Source organism: Panthera pardus, unplaced genomic scaffold, assembly GCF_024362965.1.
Source record: "Panthera pardus isolate Hobbes unplaced genomic scaffold, ASM2436296v1 HiC_scaffold_13, whole genome shotgun sequence".
Taxonomy (NCBI): domain Eukaryota; kingdom Metazoa; phylum Chordata; class Mammalia; order Carnivora; family Felidae; genus Panthera; species Panthera pardus.
This window is the reverse complement of record NW_026526688.1, coordinates 99,868,811-99,883,927: the sequence shown is the minus strand read 5'-3', so window position 1 is coordinate 99,883,927 and position 15,117 is coordinate 99,868,811. Positions and strand designations below refer to the sequence as shown.

The 15,117-nt window shown below is 36.6% G+C and overlaps 1 long non-coding RNA gene across 2 annotated transcripts in view; it reads right to left on the bottom strand.

Annotated features, from left to right (window-relative positions):
* Positions 1–15,117, bottom strand: part of LOC128776545 (uncharacterized) — an 82,306-nt gene that overhangs the window by 28,747 nt on the left and 38,442 nt on the right. For both annotated transcript variants that reach the window (XR_008421687.1, XR_008421688.1), the window contains exon 2: positions 6,884–6,975. This is a non-coding gene — a long non-coding RNA (uncharacterized LOC128776545). The remainder of the gene's footprint in view (positions 1–6,883; positions 6,976–15,117) is intronic.

Here is a 15,117-nt window from a genome sequence, read left to right as displayed (position 1 = left end):
ACTTCAGAGATACGGAACTACTACCATTTCTTACACTTGTCCAGAATAATGTTGTATTATTCTGCCCTCTCTCCATAAACTGGAGCTTATTAGGCTAAGCAACTTTCTGTCTAAGTTCTACAGGCATAACACGGTGGCTGCCACCAGATAAAAGGGGTGCTGAATATGTTTTCATGCACCACTGGCCACAGCCTTAAATTTTTCATCACTTCTATTTCTTTCCTACCTACCCAGTACCTTTTTTTTTAAATAACAAAACACAGATGTTAACATTTAAACATTTCCTCGTATTACTTATATATCATAAAATGACAATACTGAGAACAAATGTTGAAGAAGTCAGAAATTTTAATACACTTGAATTCTTACTAGCCATTGCAAATTCAAATCTTATTCTAACTCATTCAAGGCATTTTCCTAAATGCAAAGTCATTGGAAGACACACTATGGACTCCCAGTACTTTGGTGTTTTGGAACAACCTTGATAAAAATAGCCCTCACAGAAAGTTGACTCTGAACTTACTTGGGAGGTTTTTAAGCACTGCTCACAGCTGATCAGAGACAAGACATTAAGTTGCCTCCTTAGGACTTCTGATTAGCTATTAGCTCACCTGGCTGGGATTTCCAGATTTTTACAGCTTTTTGCTCCATGTGGCCCGAGGTAGAAAAGAAATATCCACCTCAGTATATAAATATTTTCAGGAGGCATCAGTGCCCAGATTTACCCAAACCTCTCAGAGACTTTCTTCCTGGTAAAGGGTTTATTTCCTGTTTCTTCTAATTTCTCTACTTTTCTAAGAGATTCTGTCCTTTAAAATGACCAACTGGCATAAAAAGCTAATGTACACTAAAATTTTTTTATAAGCTATTCAAGCCTTTTCTTTTTATAAGTATTTCTTCCTAGAAGCTCCTAGCACCAACTTACTTCTTAAAGAGAACATAGATTTTTATCATAGCTTTTATTTTAAAAAATGAACAGCATACTCAAGTTTTGAATAGTTTATAGAAGTTCCCTCTCTTAACTAAAGAGCCCGTTGTCTAAACAAAAACTCAAATATCAAGATTTTCTTGATAACCAGAAAAACCATATCGCTGCAAACTGTTTAAGTTCTACTGATAATGGAACTCATTCAAGCAAAATAAAATGAATATTCTTACAGATATCTGTTATGAAAATAGGTTTTCTTTTGTCTTTCCTGGTAAGCATGTATTGTTTTGAACGTTAGTGGTAAGAAAAACTAAGCTACATATATGGATATAATTTTCTTTGATGTAAATTTCTGTTACTTTCCTCACCTCCCATTTGCAATTATGTGTTGTTTTATGAAGCACCTGTGACACTGTTAACTTTATGTCTTCAAATAAATACGGTCATTTACTCTAGTTCTGCTCCAATAGCTTGAAAAGTTCCCATTAAACATCCAGGTATCTTCCTAATTAAAGCAAATGCTAAACTCATAAAGGCCCATTGGAAAATTCCTCTGATGTTTGACACAGTCGGCAAATCAGCAATGAAGGCTTCTGTTTAAGCTTCCTTAAACTACAAAGGCATTTCTTCAACTGTGAGCCAGCTATCTAGCCGGTGTAACTTTTCCAAAGAATTTCAGAAGTAACCCTTAGCTTCTTGGGTTGGAAAAATATCTCTTATTTATACGAAGAATCAAAAGCTTTAAATGAAACCTTATCTTAGGAAAGTATCCCTGGAAGCTTACTGCACAACATTTTGTTATACAAAAACCCAGTTTCAAAGCAAATGCATCTATAGTTGAAAAAAAAAAAAAATCTTAGTGTGGATAGTGAAAATGGTCTAGCCTGAACTCTTAAAAGGACAGCATCTCAACTGGTTATTTTTTAATTGACTCAAATAGCTATGACTGGGGTGCCTGGGTGGCTCCGTCGGTTAAGCGTCTGACTTCGGCTCAGGTCATGATCTTGAGGTCTGTGAGTTTAAGCCCTGCATGGGGCTCTGTGCTGACAGCATGGAGCCTGGAGCCTGCTTGAGATTCTGTGTCTCCCTCTCTCTCTGCCCCTCCTCTGCTCATGCTCTGTCTCTTTCTGTCTCCTAAAAATAAATAAAAGTCAAAAAAAATAAAAAAAAAAAATAGCTATGACCTTGGCATAATTCAGGTTAACGGAGCCAGGCAATTGCTTTTGAATTACCTCGCCACTTAAGGTAATCACGAATAATGCCAGACATGTGTTTCTTTTCAGGATGTTAACAAAGATTCCAGATTCAAAAATATGTGAAAAGAGGCATGGGATGTATCTGCTTTGGAGCTGTCTTTGCAGGCCAGCCCACAGTTTAATATTTCTGCTCTGGCAGTTAGAGCCAAGGTTTGTGTACCCTCCCTGTCTCACCGTCCTAAGTGGCTTCTCATGCCAATCCAGCCTTTATACACCCATAGAAGTATCTTCTGAACATGTAAACATGGGTAGAAGATCTTCAAATTTTCTCAAATTTTTTTTTATAGAAAAAAGTTCAAAATCCCTAGCACGATGTCCAAATCCTGATCTGGTTTGGCTTTTTCTTGACTAGGTCTCTTCTCCGAACGTGCTGTCCTTCTCTTGGTGCCCCAGCACCCCACCCAGCCTTAACACACCCTGAGCTCTCCAGACACTGCCTTGTGACTCAAGCTGATCTCATTGTCTAAATGGCCTTTCAATCCATAGATACCCTTCAGGTATCTGTTCTTATAACACCTTCCCCAAAGACACCTTCTCAAATATTCCTACACGCAAAATATCTTTTCTTCTTCTACTTCATATAGCATGTATAAATGTCATGTGCACTTAACAAAATCTATCACATGATGCCTTATGTTGTTTAAGTATGTTTCTGTCTTCTCCACTACATCATAATCTGGAGCACAGAGAGCTCTCTGTATCTTAGCCATATCTATAGAATCTTTTATGACTTCTTCCCGTTGCTTCCCCATCCAATGACTAGAAAGGGGGTTTGCATATAGACTTTTTAAAATATTTGCTATTTAGTTGAAGTATTGCATAGCTGCTTGTGATGGTAGTTTTCTATGTATAAATAAAAAATTAGTTTACTTGAATATGTAAGGCATGTTTTGACTCCTATAAAAGAATGAACAACAAACTTTTCTACTTTCATTTGATTCCGTATAGAGAAGTTTCTTTTCTTTCTTTCTTTCTTTTTTTTTTTTTTTTTTTGGAAGTTTCTATCCAAATATAGAAGAACTGATTGTTGGGAATGCAACTGTGGCAATGTACTTAAATGCTATTTCTCTTCAATTTCTATTTATTTCAAAATAAGAAAGTAATTGTAACAAAAATATGTACACACACAATACCAAAATACAAATATATAAAAAGGAGTTTCTTCATCAGTTCGGGCTTCTATAACAAAGTACTATAGACTGAGTGACATTTATTCCTTACATATCTAGAGTTTGGAACTCTCAGATGAGGGTGCCAGCATGGTCCAATTCTGGTGAGAACCTTCTCAAGGTTGCAGACTGCTGACTTTTCTTTGTATCCTCACATGGCAGAGAGCAGAAGGGAGAAGCAAGTTTTCTCATGACTCTTGTAAAGGGCACTAACCCCATTCATGAGGGTTTTATTGTGACCTCATCTCATCCTAAGTACCTCCCAAAGGTCCCACAATAGGGTATAGCATTCCACCATGTGAATTTTGGGGGGATACAAACATTCCATCCATAACAGAGGAAAAAGTGAAAATTATGTCTTCTCCCACTTTTGTCCACCATTTCTCCTTCCTAGAGACAACCTTACCAGTTTCTTATATAGATTCCCTCCCCCCACCCGGCCCTGTCTGTCTCTATTGATCATGGTGTTTTGTTTCAAGGTTAGAATGTTTGCTTGATTTGGAAGAAGTGCCGGTTTCCATTAGTTCATGTAACTACCAGTAAATTCCTAAAATCCTTCAAATACTATCTGCAAAACAAGTTCTCAGAGTGATTCTCTACATCTTAGTCTTCGCCATCTATGCTTGCACATGTAAAGTTACAGGATATTTGCGCTCTTGCACAAAAATTATCTTTCGAATATCTACAATTTATCCAACACAGCACTGTATCAGGCGATCTCATTTGTTATGTCCATTAATCCTCACAACAAAGATATAAATTTTTGCCTCTCATCCACAGGCACAGATGCAGATTGAGGTTTAAGATTCTAGGGCTGGCCGGTAACCAGAATGCAATTCAGCACAGGTTTATCAGACTCCAAATTCAAGTAGAATCTCCAATCATGGGACTGTATGACTCCATTATTTGGCTGTATCGCTTTATAATTACTTTCTTTCTTCCTTCCTTTAGCAGTCAGTATCAAGTTATGTCATTTATATGTGTTTCATGTTGCTACAGGATTATTATAGAAATAACTCTTTTAAATAATAAAATTATAAAATGATCCAAGGAGTGGTTCTAAGTAGTTGGGGGGGGGCGGGAACCCTAAAAGTCATTTTTAATACCCTACTCCTTAATTTCAAAGTTTCTAGAGAGAAATTAAAAAGTCTACTGGAAATTGATCTGCTGCAAATTCATCCTAAGAATTTCAGGGTTGTAGGCTTGTCACAAGAGTAGCATGATAGCCGATTCCTTGTGAATAACAAAACTTGATGAAGTTAATGAACATGCTCTGAAAATAAAGACTACAGTGCAATGCAGTCAAGCTTTTTATTTGCCTGAGTAATTGTCCTACGGTCCTTTTGAGCTTGTCTCCATCCCTTCCATTTTTTCTGTTATTATATTGAGATATACTTCACATTTTGTTTCCCTGATTTGAAACATAACAGCTATTAACTGAAGCACACACTTAATATTGATGTCTTTCTTTTGTCTCTCTTTTTAAATATGAGGCTATAATTAAACAATTAAATGTTGATTTAACAAATTATTCAAGAGACTAAAAACAAGATAGTATACTAGAAAACATACTAAGTTCAGTCTCATTTTGAGACATGGATTAAGGCTTTCTTTTTTTCTTTCTTTAATCTGCTTATTTGTTCGTTGAATAGACTAAATCTACTTAGAATATGACAACAGAATAAGTCACTATTGTGTATTATTATTACTGTCATTATTATTTTGCACCTTGGTCTCTTTGTAGAGAGCATTAAGCCAGCTGAGAAATCTCCAAGGTCATTTCAAGGACTGATATTCTACTCTGTTGCTTTCCTTGAGAACTTGTGACTTTCGACGCTGTACAGCCTGAGACTGCTGGAAAGAGAGGGTTTTGTGACAGGAGCACCTGGAGCTCCCTAGAGGGTAATCTTTTTGGCTTTACTGTTTCCTTGACTTCTTAAATTGTGGTGGTAACTGAGTCCTCCGCGCTGCCTGGGCTTTAATTAAAATAAGACCTTTGATACCAGAGGAAATGAAGTACTGAGAGTTCTGGCATGGAAAGCATTTCACATTTCCTTTGGGCATTTGGGAGTTGGAGTGCCATGTTGCTTCTAGGGATTTGATGACACCATCCATTTAAAATTTTTTTTTAATATTTGTTTATTTTTGAGAGAGAGCACAAGTGGGGGAGGGGCAGAGAGAGAGGGAGACACAGAATCCGAAGCAGGCTCCAGGCTCTGAACTGTCAGCACAGAACCCGACTAGAGGCTCAAACTCACAGACTGCGAGATCATGACCTGAGCCAAAGTTGAACACTTAACCGACTGAGCTATCCATCGGTGCCCCGATGATACCATCCATTTTAAACCGTATCCTTCTCCCCACTTCATAGCACAGGGTACAGTTTAGGATCTCATTGTCTTACATGCAAGATAACAATGAATACCAATATTAGCTCTGCTTTTTTATAGCACTTATATAAAGTGTTTTAAATATTTAAATTCAGATACAATGGAGGGATTCCTATACACCGTATCTGGTTAATAGTCAACTCAGAAATGCTGATGGCAAAATATATAAAACGGATTACTATTAGTTTATTCTTCTGCATACTTTGCACAAAAGCTGTTAATTAGGAGAGGAAACAAGACATGAATTTAAAAAAACTAAAAAGATATTTGATCTTCATGGTTCTTTAAGCTGGCAAAACAGGTCATCCAGGTATATGCTTATTCAGGAAGAGTTAGAACATCCATGGGAGAAATCACTTCCTTGAGAATAAGGTTGATTTGCAACACCTTAAATTCTAACCCTGCAACTTTGCTACAGGTATGGGATCATTCTTCACGTATTTTATACGATCTTTTATCCATAGTCTGAATGTTCTGCCAGGCATTGATTCATTATCATTAAACTGATAAATGGTCTTCAAGATTCCCCACAATCATTCTTTAAACCCTGCTGAAATAGCCCTTTCCAGAATGGATAGCTATGAAAGGGATTGGAATGCCAGTCAAATTTTAAGATTTAATCAAAAGGGAGTTACATACATTTATGGCTGTAAATTCTGTTTGCTAAAGACAATTTATTTTTACCTTTTCCTTTGGATTTCGTAGTTGTTTTTGCTGAAAGATACATGTATTAAAGCAGTACAAACATAATGGAAATATGCTTTAAATTTAATAATTTACTGTTCTTCATGGAGTTACCAGGACATACATAAGTTAGAAAACTGTGTTTGGGTTTTGTTTTTTTTTTTTTTTTTTCTGTTATGTTTCACTGTGTTTTCTCCAGTGCAGTTTGATTTTTATCAGTAGGGTGTTGACATCATTTCCTTTATAAGTGGCCATTGTTTAACACTGGTCAAGAAGGACAGGAAAGGGGCAATATATTTATTTATATAAAAGGCTCTAATCAGGAAAATGTTTTCTTGGGTAATTCATTTCCTCATTGTCAAAAGTGAGGTTCTTATAAAAAAAAAATAGTGATGGTATTTTATATCTAACACAAAAGCATGGTAGTTTGTTTTTGTTCATGAAGCTCTTACTTACCTCTACATCACTTTTGATAGACAGTTTTTATTTTAGATATTACTTTTTATCCTCTCATAAATTCCAGAAAGAGATTTTGACATTAGGATCCCCTGAAATTAAAAAAAAAAAAAAAAAAGAAAAGAAAAGAAAAGAAAAGCAAAAATCAAATACATTAATGCTTAGCAACGATTGAGTTGTCTTCTATAATTTAACAGTCTCTTCTTAGTGCAAATCCAGCTAAAATGGAAAGGATTAAACTCTGAGTTGATCAAAAGATTGGAGGAGGCTTGGGGTTTCAGTTCAACTTAGAGGCTGAATTAGAAAGCAGGGAGAATGGAATAATAATGAGAAAGTATATGATTCCCTGAAGTATGCTTTAATCCCCTTTTCTTCTTCTGGCCATAGTTTCTTTTTCAAAAGTAGAGTTCAGAAAATAAGGGCAAAATATGATCTTTTAGATCAAGCTAAAAATATTTCTTCTCCATATCTTTAATGATAGTGCACTATGAGACACTTCTTTGCACATTAGTGAATCTACAGCTAATTTTTTCACTCAATAATATGTATTTATTGACACTTATTATGTCTTAAGTTACTTAACTGAATGCTTTGCATTCACAAAACAGAAAGAGGTTGGTTCAGTTATCAACTATCACAGGGTAAGGAACACTGAGGCCTGCCTAAGATCATGGAGCTGGTAAATCACAGAGCAGGGATTTAAACCCAGTTAGCCTGACCAGAGCCTACACTCTTAAAACTGTTATGATGATTGCCTAAGGTGAGATGCTATTCACTACGCATATTGTTCTCAATGGACATTGTTTTAAATATATTTAAAAGAAATTGATATATAAATATATGTATTCTCAAAATATTAGGGGCGCCTGGGTGGCTCAGTTGGTTGAGTGTCCAACTTCAGCTCAGGTCATGATCTTGCAGTTCGTGAGTTTGAGCCCTGCGTCGGGTTCTGCGCTGACAGCTCAGATCCTAGAGCCTGCTTAGGATTCTGTCTCCCTCTCCCTCTGCCCCTCCCCCACTCACTCTCTATCTCTCTCAAAAATTAATAAACATTAAAAAATTTTTAAAAAATAACAAAATATTTATCACCAGGATTTCAGGGCTAAGTCTTAGAGACATAGAGATGAATCATCTAGAGATTTGTCTCTCCTCCATCTTAGAATCTGGTGATGGAGGAAACCACTTTATATACTTATTTATTGGACAGTATAGTTATAAAAACAATAACTGTGGGCTCATTTAAGATAATAAATTGTAGTAAGTTTAAAAATAATTCTTTAGGGTGCCTGGGTGGCTCAGTCAGTTGAGCATCTGACTTCGGCTCAGGTCATGATCTCGCGTTCCGTGAGTTGGAGCCCTGCGTCGGGCTTTGTGCTGACAGCTCGGAGCCCGGAGCCTGCTTCGGATTCTGTGTCTCCCTCTCTCTCTTCCCCTCCCCCCACTCATGCTCTGTCTCTCTCTCTCTGTCAAAAATAAATAAACATTTAAATTTTTTTAATAATTGTTAAATAACTTACATGTGGCTAATATAAAAATCTTATTTTTTATTCAATAACATATATATCTATATGATTGCATAACAATAGATTGTTCATATTGTTCCATAAAGAAAGTGTGCCATTTTGTCAAGCAAACTATAATATCTGACAGACAGGTGCATAATAGTTTTAATCCCTATAGCATCCTAATAAACTTTCCCTTTAGCTCATAGTCTCTATGATACTACAGGTGTGACAAGGTATCTTTATTATGTGAAAAGCATTGTGATGGAATGGGAAAAAACAAAAACACAAACAAACAAACAAATAAACATAGGATTGAGGGTCAGCAGGTAGTCTTCCTATACCACATCTGACTTTATTTTTCATTTTTGTTGTTGTTGTTTGTGTGTTTATTTATTTTTTATTTTTTTAAAATTTACATCTGAATTAGTTAGCGTACAATGAAACAATGATTTCAGGAGTAGATTCCTCAGTGCCCCTTACCCATTTAGCCCATCCCCTCTCCCACAACTCCTCCAGTAACCTTCAGTTTGTTCTCCACATTTATGAGTCTCTTCTGTTTTGTCCCCCTCTCTGTTTTTATATTATTTTTGTTTCCCTTCCCTTATGTTCATCTGTTTTGTCTCTTGAAGTCCTCATATGGGTGAAGTCATATGATTTTTGTTTTCCTCTGACTGACTAATTTCACTTAGCATAATACCCTCCAGTTCCATCTGCGTAGTTGCAAATGGCAAGATTTCATTCTTTCTGATTGCCGAGTAATACTCCATTGTATAGATATACCACATCTTCTTTATCCATGCACTACTAGGCATTTATCCACGGGATACAGGTGTGCTGTTTCGAAGGGACACATGCACCCCCATGTTTATAGCAGCACTATCAACAGTAGCCAAAGTATGGAAAGAACCCACATCTGACTTTATAAGCACTGGGACTTTAGGCTGTCTATATCAAAATATAGATACATGTCTCCTATCTCATGGATTGGGTAGTTTTAAGGATTAAATGAAATGTAGGTAAAGCATCTTACAGTTTAAATAGCTAAAATGATGTCTATCATAACATGGGCTCTTAATGAACACGAGTCTCTGTTGCTAAACTTCAGATCTTTCCATTTCATGACAACATGAAGAGTACAGTTTTTACTGTCATAGTGGAAATGTATCTGATGGGGAATACAGAGTCAGAGTAAAGCAGACTAGGCTCAAGTCTTTCTCTGGTTTGTGTTCTTTCCATGTGCCTGGAGGAGAGGCTGTCCTCCACCCTCCTGCCTGTCCTGTCTTCCTACTGGAATTTCATGATGGACAAATGGCTATTCAGTGGGCCATTCCTAGCTTCCAGGGCACATGGGCACAGATTCTATTTGGGCATTTCCTGTGCTGATATGTTGCTTATAGGGAGAGCATTTCAGAAGATTAAAATTAAACACACACACACACACACACACACACACACACACACACACCAGAGAAACCCTGAGCTATGTTCCCCAGCAATCATTCTTTCTCCTTATCTATGACAACTGAAATGTTCTTTAGAGGTTTTAAAGTCCTACTTCTCAAGAGAATACAAACCCAGAAAGAGAAAATGGCTTGCTCAGAATTTGGTATGTGACTCAGATGTCCACTTCCAAACCATTATTCTTCCCAGGCAATAGAATATCGTAAGTGTCTATGTAACCAACTGCATAGAGCTAAGCAGACCTGTGGCCTAATATCTGTACTGATTTACCTTCGGGAAATGTCAATCCAATGAGTTTGAACAATCATAGATATCTTTACTGTGGGTTTTTCTTTGGGAGAAATATGAAGGATTTAGAGGGCACTTAATTCAGCCTGACTTCTTGAAATTCATCTGGGGACATTTCTTCCATCTCCAAAGTTTAATTTCTTACCAGCCAAGATTGTACCCAACCTCTGTGCACAATTTCCACGCACACTGTCTTCCATGCCTTTCCATCTACTCCTCACACACAACTGTCCCATCTTGTCTAATGGGAAAGGTCATCCTTCTCTGCCTCTGATTCTTCTTTAGCAAGGCATATCTCCGCTAAAATTAGGGGAGTGATGTCCTCCATCATCTTGTTATGTTGATTTATATTTATGATTATGACACATGTCACCTTTATTTTACAATCTTCTAAATATTAAAATGAAAAATCAAACTTGTCAAATAACTATTTTCTCAGGCAATGGTCGGGAAAATGTATGCTGTTCCAAGGAAACTGCCTAATAACCTGGAGCCACTAACACCTCCCTCCGAATCATTGTTGGCAAAGAAATAAAACATAGGGGGACCGTATAGTGAGGGCTTCTAGGGAACATGGGGTTGGGAGTCAGTGCGGCTTATTGCATTTTCTCTATTTTTTTTATCGTGTTTTTGTATGTGTGTTTTCTTTACTAGATTGGGGGCCAGATTGTTTTGTTCCCCAGGGCTAGTATTTTGCCTCGAAAAGACTGGCCACTCAATAAGTGTTCAGGAAAGAATGGATGAACAAATGAAAATATCTATGAAAACTATTTTTTGCTTTTTGGTAGGAACTGAGTACAGGGGGGAGCAAAGGGAGAAAGAATTGCCCAAATCCACAGCTTCTAGCCCAAGATGGTGGCAGAAGTCTGAGTTGAGCTGTATTAAAGATATCCCTCCCTCCTGCTTTAAACATCCATGCAAGGCCTGCAGCCCCAGAAGCCATCTTGGTTGCTGTCTGGGAACACAGAGGCGGCTTCCCGTCTGGTCTGTTGCTGGAGTCCATGGGGGCTAACAGACCCCATCTGCCTGGAGCAGTGCTCTAATCCCTTTGCTGGATGCTCCACTGTGAGGACACCACTCCACAGTGCCAGGTTGAGAGCCTTCACGCTCTCTGTTCTCAGCTGCTCGTTTCCTGCAGAACCTGCCAGGTTCCCATCGTCTCTCCTCTGAATAGATAGCTAGTCTACCAGGCCAGCGAAATTTTTAGATTTTGCACTTTTAGATTTTGACCGTTAGAGTCAAGAATAGCATAAATCTGAGTCCCCTACAGCTGACCTCCCCCCTCCTCCACCTCCACTTCCACCATCACCTGACACAGGGCCTTTCTTTACATTGAGAGCCTCCAGTTGTCCAAAGGGGAGATAAATTAGCAGCTCTCCCAGACAGCAGTTCAATAAGGTGAGAGCATATTGATGACATGGGCTGTGGCTGCAGCACCGAGCTTAGAAAGCCAGTTTTGAAATTGCGAAGGTGCTTTAATAGCATAAATAAACACTATAAACATTTTAAAAATTCCATCTCCCTTATCTGATTGAGACTGATCCAGGTTATCTCAGCAGCTAAATGGAAGTGCATTTTAAATGAAACAGGAGGCAAACCTAAATACTTTAAGCACAAGAACAGAACTGGGGGAAGGGGGGGACCTCTAGTGCCTTATCTCATTTACATAGTCCCTATAAAAAATGGTGTTATTCTTAAAGAAAAATTTTCACTGACAGAGTGGCCTGTTGATAGTTCTATGTATTTTAATAATGCACGTACCAAATGTTAGCTTTAAAAATTCCATGAGATAAATTTGATTTTAAAGTTAAGTATTATTTGAGTCAAGATAAATTGATAAAAAATTGCAAAATGACTCATTGCTCTCAAAATTGCTTTTCACTGATATAAAAATAAAAGTGAGATTGAACATGGGTGAACTAATTTGAATTTATAACATTTTACTCCCAAAGGAGCATTCTCCTTTTTTAGATAAAGGGCTGACAGCTGCACATTTACATTGTGATATGCACTCATGTGATTTCAAACATTTCTCACCTAGATGTTTAGCAGACATACCTGACCAATGGTAATTCCCAAGAAACAGATTTTCCATTTCTTATTTTTTTCTTAGTCCAAAGTTAACAATGCTGCATTTTATACAAAGGCAGTGGCTCAATGAATTAGCAATTAGCTACATCCAAAGAAAACTGCCATTGAATAATTAAATGCATCACACAGTCATTATTGAAGAGATAGAATCCAAAAGCTAAATTTTTTTTTTTAACATTTTAGAACAGATCTTTATTTTTTTTAAGTTATTTATTTATTTGTGTGTCTGAGAGAGAGAGCATAAGCAGGGGAACGGCAGAGAGAGAGAGGGAGAGAGACATAGAATTCAAAGCAGGCTCCAGGCTCCAAGCTGTCCGCACAGAGCCAATGCAAGGCTTGAACTCACGAACCATGAGATCATGACCTAAGCCGAAGCCAGAGGTTCGACTGACTGAGCCACCCAGGTGCCCCTAAAAGCCAATAGTTTTTAACACTAGCATATTCATGCCCTAATATGGGCTGGCTTATAATCACCTGCTATGATTCATAATCATTTAGATAGCATCTCGCATTCCTAATAAATCATCAAATGTACAGCATAAGGAATAAGGAAAAAGCCAATTAAAAATAGAATTAATAAAAACCAAAAGTATTTTTAAATGTTAGTTCAAAGAAATTGTGATCATTTTATGTTTTTCTGACCCTTACTGGTCATTTATAGGAGCAACTTGGTGCCATACTCAGTGAACATGAATAAAAAGAAAGACACTTGATGTGCATGCAGTGTTGATCACTGCATAATTTTAGAGAACTGCTAGTCTCTGAAATATAAGTATAATAGGATAATGAGTGTTACAGTCTTGAATAAAATTCACAGAAGTGGTGTCAGGATATTAAATTGTCTACAGATTCTTGCATTGTGGAAAGCACTCCAAAATACTAAATGACATCCAAGAAATGTGTATATAACTGGAGTTATCCACCCACAAGTCTAAAATTCTTTTAATCAGTGTCATAATTCTTTTATTTGATGAGAGATCTCTTTTCACATTCATTCTTATCTCTTCACATCTTTTCATCTCTATATGTTATGATTTCTTGTAAGACAGTTTTTTCAACCCGTATCCCTGTTGTATTGTGCTAAATCCAATAACTCTATACCATCCTGCTGTGTGACATTGAATGATGTAGTTCCTATCTGGACTAATGTTTCTTTAGGCCACTGCCACCCCCCAAATCATCAACTAGCAGTTCTCTGGCTTTTCAGTAATATTATTCATAGCAATATTCTCACAAATGTTTTCATTCCTTCTCCATTAAACATTTGCCAATTGTCCGTTATGTAAAGGCATAATATTGGTATTATCATAGAAGGAGTAAGTTATTTTTAAATTAATGATTAAATACATCTTCTATTACGACTTATAGAAAAATGAAGCCGAAAACATGGGAATGCATCTTGAATCCTGATATTAATCAGATATGTGCAAATTTAAAAGATAAGTTACTGCTGTTTAAATATTCCTAGTGATTAAACAAAATGTTGTGTTGAGGTACATCTGGGATTATTATAATTGGCCCAACTTTCTTAGTGGACCACTTGGTCTTATGTTTTAAAAGCACTAAAATGTGTGCTATCCTAATGAACAAACCCCATCTCTAGGAATATTTTCTTTTTTTTCCTAAGGATATTTTCTAAAGCAGTATTAACAGGCATGCAAATATTTATTTATAAGATTTTTCATTACAGTTTTATTAAAAATGCACAAAAATGGCTGTATATGTAAATTGTTTCATTCAAGTAATAAGGTGATATGATGAGTTTAAGATAACAATCTGAAAATATATCTATTACTGGTAAGGAAGGGTGTTTATGGTTTATTTTGAGTTAAGCTACTGGTCAATTATAAACAACTTGTATAACAATTGTTATATGTATTTGGGGGAGGAGTCTAAAATATATACACCAAAAATAGTTTACAATGGTTTTCGCTAAACAATGAATTATAGAAGATCCCATTTTTTCGTTTCCGTTTAACAGTATTTTCTGATTATCTATAGTAACTACGGATGGCACAATTTTTCAAAACTTCCTAAGATAAAAATTCGCTTACAAAGTGAGAATTTATTATCGGAATATTTATTCTACTATGTACTCATCAAAGATAATAAGCAAAAATACTTCATTCCCTAGCTAAGCTTGAAATAAACTCTGTAAATATACAGGATGTTGTGTAACAACCACATCACCTCACTTCTAACAATCATCCTTAAATTCCCCTCTTCCAGGTAGTCTGTGTGAAACTATTTATAGGGATTTCCATTTATAATCAGACAAGGAGGCAACAAAATAGATCAAGTCCAAGGAATTATGACTGATTAGAAGGGATCCACAGGAAAGAGAACACATATTTTGGGGGGCCCCTGAAGAAACCTTTCAAGTCTGCCATCAGTGCTACAGTGACTCTCTGACACAATTCAGTAAGAGAAGAGTCATCGTCACTATGGGATATGATGAAGAAAAACAGTCTAATCATCTTAGAAATAAGAGTCCCTGGTTGAATAGTCCAAATCCATCATCTTCATTAGTAAAATGAAAGTACTCATTCTGCATGTTGTCAGCAAGACAAGTGCTTTATTCTTTAATTATTGTTCCTACTGTTCCATACTCTGAGTGGAGACCCATGATGGACATTTTCTCATGATAAGACATGTTTTTTCCCAAACAGAATACATGGAAAACTGATATGTAAATGCTGAGTTTCTACGTCATGGTACTCCTTGTTCAAGGTCATGTCCTGTGGATTGTAATCTATATACTTAGTTTATTCATCTGAAAATAAATAACTTCTACCAGAAGCAGAATGGTTTTATCTACCATTTTATACCTAGCATTAGCTTACAAAGAAGACATTCAGTTAATACTTATTGAATGAATGAATGACTCAA